Source organism: Macaca nemestrina, chromosome 12 (genome assembly GCF_043159975.1).
Source record: "Macaca nemestrina isolate mMacNem1 chromosome 12, mMacNem.hap1, whole genome shotgun sequence".
NCBI lineage: Eukaryota > Metazoa > Chordata > Mammalia > Primates > Cercopithecidae > Macaca > Macaca nemestrina.
In genome coordinates this window covers 89572837-89579922 of record NC_092136.1, presented here as the reverse complement: position 1 = coordinate 89579922, position 7086 = coordinate 89572837, and positions in this window count along the sequence as shown.

Here is a 7086-nt window from a genome sequence, read left to right as displayed (position 1 = left end):
AGTGACATGCCATTTGGACACATGAGAACATTCTCTGCCTAGTTACCAGTGGCTCCAGATCTTCATGTAGTCGTGGAAAACCATGCTTCAGATTGCAGAAAAGCAGCTCAGACCTCATGCAGACAAGAGTTCTTCTAGAACCACCTTGGCTATGCAAAAACTATCAGGTCCAGCAACAGTCTGAGCTGGATGAGAGATAGAGTAAAGCTCTCAGGAGCAGCAGAAGCTGTAAGGGAGGGAAAAGGCAAGGAAGAAACTCTAGATTTCAGGATGTCCCCTTTATATCTTTGAGAATCTCGGGACCCACAAGGCTCCTGTTTCTTTGTCTGACTCTTCTGGCATCCAGGAGTTTTCCTGGGTTAAACCATCCAGGGATAGGACAGGAGATGCCATTTGGTTTTAGGAGCAGAGGAGAGAAACTCAGTGGGAAGAGAGTTTCCAAGGGAGGAAAATTCAGTTGAGCAGGTTTATAAGGTCACAGGACTGGATATGGGTAGAGTTCAGTGTACAGGTTTAGAAGCCATAGTTCCCCCAGATCTTCTGATTCTAACATAAGTACACAGAGCCAATCAAATGAAGGAGGGGCAGGTCAAGAGAATTCTAAGACAAGGGAAATGAGGGATGAGTATTTGCAGGAGGGCACTGTCAAAGTCAATAGACAGACATTCTCCCCTCCTCTTATATTCAGAAACAAGAAATGAAACTTAAAAGTGTTGCTTGTGTTCTGTGCCAAAGGCAGCAGAGCACTTGTCTCTGGTCTCCATATACACTTGTCATATTTACTTGCAGTATTAAGAGTAAGATTTTGATTCATTTCACACAGAATAAAATTCACCTACCATGTTTAAATTGCCATACATATAATGAGACTTTACTGATCATAAATAAGTTACTCTCAGCCTTGAGGCCTGGCTTAAATTTTCTCTATTCTCATTCCTTCTCCTTCATATCAGAAGCTTCATAATAGACAATGGGGGCAAATATGGTGTGGAGAAATAATCAGTTTGGATTTAGATATTTTTAATGTAGTTATCACTTCGTAAAAAGCTAGGAAAAAGCCAAAATACATGAAATAGCCACCTGCTTTAGTTTCTAGTATCCCTTCGGTATCTGCCGACAGGTATTCTATATTATATCTTTTCTGAATACGATATTAAAAGTTCAGTTTTGTCTATGCTACTTTCTTTCTTTTCCTTTCCTGCTGTATTTTTCCCTAAAGCACCTATCACAATGTGCCAATCTATTAAAAAAAAATTTTTGTTTGTTTGTTTTTTTGTTTTTTTCTAGACGGGGTCTTGCTCTATCACCCAGGCCTAAGTGTGGTGAAATATCAGCTCACTGCAGCCTTGACTTCCCAGGTTCAAGCAATCCTTTCACCTAAACCGGTATCGGAGACCACAGAACTTGCCAAAACACCCAGCTAATTTTATTTATCTTTTCTTAGAGATGGGCTCTCACTTTGTTGCTGAAGCTGGTCTCTAACTAACTCCTAAGCACAAGTGATCCTACTGCTTCAGAATCCTGAAGTGCTGGTATTACATGCCAGAGTCACTGTGCCAGCTTCACTTTTTGAATGTTATATTTTGACTTGTTGACTTGTGTTTCTCACCCTACAACCTCACTAGCTCTTTAGGTGCAAGAAAATCTGTCTCCTTTTTTCATTTCTGCATTGGCTTAGAATGCTTATTAAGACACAGTAGGCACTTGATATATTGAAGAAAAAAGTAAGTAATATCCTTAAAGATATCACCTTTAAATAATCAGGATGACTTACGAATAATTAAGCTGATGATCTCTCTCTGTCTTTCAGACAGAGCTATTTGATTTATTTCTTAGTACTTAGAAGTGTTCACAAAGAGCCACTGGATTTCTTTCTTAGTGCTTAGAAGACTCCTTAATAGCATTCGTTTTTGTCCAGGCACGATGGTTCATGCCTGTAATCCCAGCACTTTGGGAGACTCAGGCGGGCAGATTGCAAGGTCAGGAGATCAAGACCATCCTGGCTAACATGGTGAAACCCCGTCTCTACTAAAAAAAAAATACAAAAAATTAGCCAGTCATGGTGTGGGGCGCCTGTAGTCTCAGCTACTCAGGAAGCTGAGGCAGGAGAATGGCGTGTACCCGGGAGGCGGAGCTTGCAGTGAGCCGGGATCACGCCACTGCACTCCAGCCTGGGCGACAGAGTGAGACTCCTTTCAAAAAAAAAATACATTGTTTGTTTTTACTTTTCCATCAGGAAATCTGTACTCCTTTCAGAATGCATATGTACTTTCATTTCATCTTTTCTCTTAGCAGTATTCATTTTATGTTTGAATCAATAAATAATCAATACAAATTCTTCAGCCATGCATTTAGGCCCCATCTTGAACTACCCTATTTTCTGCTACATCTCTAAGCACTGCCTCTCTCATGATATATCTGTAAATCGCATACGTGAACTCTATGGAATTCCAATACTATGATGGATCGTGTATATAGTTGCCAACCCCTCCTCCCCAGTTTACCTGCCTGAAATTCTCAGGAATTTCCTTTTTTTTTTTTTTTTTGTAATGTAGTTTAATTTTATTTAGAAAACGAAAGAGAATATAGTTTTAAAACTTTTGACTTACATATACTCTTGATCCTTGAATAACACTGGTTGGAACTATGTGAGTCACTTATAATTGGAGTTTCTTCTGTTTTTGCCACCCCTGAGACAGAAACCCCTCCTTTTTCTCCTCCTTGTCAGCTTACTCAATATTAAGATGATGAAGATGAAAACCTTTATAATGATACGCTTCTACTAATTGTATTCACTGTTGCATTAATGAATAGTAAATATATTTTTCTTTTGATTTTCTTGATAACATTTTCTTTCCTTTAGCTATCCTTATTGTAAAAATACAGTATACATATAACATATAAATTATGCATTAATCAACTGTTAACATTATCAGTAAGGCTTCTAGTCAACAGAAGGCTATTGATACCAAAGTTTTGAGGAAGTCAAACGTTACATGCTGATTTCTGACTTCATGGGATCGTGGCACTCCAACCACCAAGTTGTTCAAGGGTCAACTCTAAGTTTATTAAATTTTTTTTTTATCATTCAGATAATCTGAGAATCTCTTTGTGAACACTCAAAGACTTTATCTTTCTGTGAAACCCTGTGTTTATCTCATGCAATAATTATTGCATTCCATAGTGGTAGTGTATTTTCTCATACCTATTAATATTTTATATCATTCCCCAGGAAACGAAAAATATTTTAGCTGAATATGTTGATATTAGCAATAAATCCCAATGAAAAGTTTGCTTCCATGTTGAAATGATTAGATGGAACCCTTTTGCTATCGTTCTGCCACTCACAGTAGCATAATAATTTATACCTTGGTAGTGCCCATTGCTCTAGTTGGTACACTGAAGCATGATACCCAGGCTTGGTACCCAGGTTTTTCTGATAATATTGTGAATTATATTAACCTTTCTGAAAGTGATAGTTATGTATTGCTAAAGTGTGCAAGAGCTGTCACAAATTCTGTACTTTATTGTAGTATTTTCATTTCTTGAATTATTTCTGAAGAAAAAGTCTCAATTTTGGAAAAGAAAGAGTGCTTTGAAAAAGATTTGAGTTGTAAAATAATAGCAAGTATTTCAAAATAACCTATTCCTAAGAGAACAGACATATTAAATAAGTTGATATTCACCAATTTGAACATTTTATAATCATTAGAATTGATTCGTTAGAGGCCTGGCACGGTGACTCATGCCTGTAATCCCAGCACTTTGGGAGGCCGAGGTGGGCAGATCACCCGAGGTCAGGAGTTTGAAACCGGTCTAGCAAGCATGGCGAAACCCCATCTCTACTAAAAAATGCAATAAATAAACAAATAAACAAACAAAAATTAAAAACTAGCCGGGTGCAGTGGCAGGCACCTGTAATCCCAGCTACTCAGGAGGCTGAGATAAGAGAATGGCTTAAGCTCTAGAGGCAGAGGTTGAAGGGAGCTAAGGTCCCGCCACTGCACTCCAGCCTGAGCTACATAGTGAGATTCTGTCTCAAAAAAAAAAAAAAAAAAAAAAAAAAAAAAAAGATTATCAAAAATACAATATAAGAAGATATTTATAACAAAATATGAAGTAAGTAGAAAGGATGTAAAATTGTAAATATAATTTGATTAATTTCATTTAACAAATATAGGAACAACTTAAAGGGAGTTAATCAATTAGTATAATAATTGTGTTATCTTCAGATAAATATTGGCAGAATTGTTTTCTTATGCTTAACAATTCTTTCCAATTTTTTTATGTGGGTAAAAAGTCAGCAATGAGTACGAAAATTTAAGCAGACTTCAAACACGGCATATTCCATGAAGCTGCTTTTCTATCTTTAAAAGAAAAGTGATGTTTTCTCTCCCTGAAAAATGCCTCATCATTTGAATCATGGTTTGTTAAGGACACACAGCTTTTTCTTCCTTGAATTTCTCTATATTTGGTTCGTTTTCTCCAAATGATAGTAAAGATTACGTCTGTGTCTCTATATGATGTTAACAATTCCTGAAACACCTAAGCAGTGCGTTGGACATAATAATAGTAATTTCTCACTAAGTAAATTCAGCTGAATGTTGAATTTCTCAACCAAAACTTTGAAATCTAATGAAGAGACATGTCTTCATCTTGCTTTTCTTGTGTGACTTCTTTCCCCTGTATCAAAGGACACAGGGTGTTAACACAGGATACAGAGAAAGAGAAGTGTGTGTTTGTGTGTGTGTGTGTGTGTGTGCATTTACGTATGTGTAGCCACATCAATTTTTGTATTTGTAGAAATGCCTTGTGAATTTGATTCAGAAACCCATAGCATTTTATTGAAATTATGTTTCATTTGATTGTCTTATCTGTTTATGGGAGCTGCTAACAGGTATTCTGGGTTTCACTTATCATACACTGTTACAAAATCTGAGTTCATGATGTTAAATTCATAAATGTTGAATACAACTGAAATCCAAATTATAGAAGTTTTCCTATTATATGTTATTCCTGTTTTTCTTTTGTCAACGGGGTGCAGTGGAAAGAACAATATGGGCCTCCCATTTCAGTGTGAATTTAGGCAAGTTATTTAACTCCCGACCCATCGTTATCTCATCTGTGAAATGGGGCCACTACCCTGTCCAACTTGCAGAATTGCTCTGGAGATTAAAAATCACGTTATTGTATAGACATACAAAACAGCAATTGGCACCTAGGAAGCCATCAGCCAGTTCTAAATGCTAACTGATAGTAAAACTAAATTATAAAAAAGTAGAGATAAAGTAATGAATATAATAATTAATGCTTTCTTAATGTAATAATTGTTTCTCATTAGTTAACTACATTGTGACAGAATTGGTATATTGAATTCAGTGACTCATTATTCTTCTACTCATAGCTTATGGATACATGATACACTTTCAATTAGATTGAATCATTCTTATTGCAATAGCAACCTCATCACTCCTTTTGGAATGTAAGTTCTGTGAAAGCCGGGAGTGTCTGATATATAGCAGGCATTCAGATATTGTAGAAAGACTGAAATAAACACCATGTTTTGTTTTCCTAATAGGTTTAGCTTTAAAAATAAGAATATTGTTAGTTATTACTTGGCAAATATTTATAATTTGCCAGGCATCTTACTAAACATTAGTAGATTATCTTATTTTAATGTTGATATTACTTCTGTGAGTAGATTACTAGGATACCTAAGGTGAAGAAAGTCTTGCCTATATTTATATATCTGGGTTTATCAGTGAATTATTTTTCCAATGTAAATAAAAATCACTACCATTTTTCCCATTGGCACATGCAGCTGTTTCTGTGCTTTCGTAAGCCTCAGCAGAATGTATTTTATAAGATTTAAAAATATGGTAGCTATGTATGCTATTGGTTTTAATTTGCATATTATAGAAATTTAAAATAGGCACTTCATGCTTCAACAAAACTGATTTGAAATGCACAGGTCTACTTAAGAACAATTTTTTTGTTCGTTTGTTTTTGTTTTTTGAGACGGAGTTTCAGGCTGCAGTGCAGTGGTGCAATCTCGGCTCACTGCAACCTCTGCCTCCAGGGTTCAAGCGATTCTTCTGCCTCAGCCTCCCAAGTAGCTGGGATTACAGGCATGCGCCACCATGCCTGGCTAATTTTTTGTATTTTTAGTAGAGACGGGGTTTCTCCATGTTGGTCAGACTGGTCTCAAACTCCAGACCTCAAGTGATCTGCCCGCCTTGGCCTCCCAAAATGCTGGAATTACAGGAGTGAGCCACCACGCCCGTGCCACAATTTTTTTAAAAAAATATATAGTCAGCCCTTTCTATCTGTAGATTTCACATCAGCAGGCAAAGGTGGATAGAAAATACAGTTTTATTCACTGTAATCCCAGGTACTTAGGAAGCTGAGAAAGGAGGATTGCTTGAGCCCTGGAGTTTGAGGCTTTAGTGAGGTATGATCAAGCCACTGCGCTCCAGCCCGATGAAAGAGTGAGACTCCATTTCTTCAGAAAATGAAATAAAATACAGTACTGAAGGAAAGAAACCCACACATATGGGGGCCAACTTTTTATTTTTAAAGATGGTAAACTTCATTTTGCCAATTTTTTTTTGTTTTCAAACTTATATTTTCAAATATTAGTATTGCATACAGTAAATGATTTTGTTAAAAATATCACAAAGTAGGAAGGACATAAATCCAGAAAAAAGGCTTTTAAGCGAATAAATTTATTTCTATGGAATAAATCTCAACAATTATTTTTCCTTTAGCTTTGATATATTAGAACTTTTATCAAAGAATGACACTCATTACATGAGCTTGAATCTGAGAACCTCAGATGTGGCTAATAAAGAACTAATGAATAATGTAAAGTAAGAGAATTATGAAGGCTTTTCTAAAAAACAAAAGTAAATAAAACAAAACTGTTACATTCCATTTGGACTCTTAACCATGTATTTCAGAAATATTTTCTGTTTTATATTATTGCCTACTTCACTGTCTTAACAATATGAAGACCAGGATGTCAAAGGGCATTAAGCATGTGGTGAGAGTTACATTATGGCCAGTTAATGCAAGGGAGGTCAGATG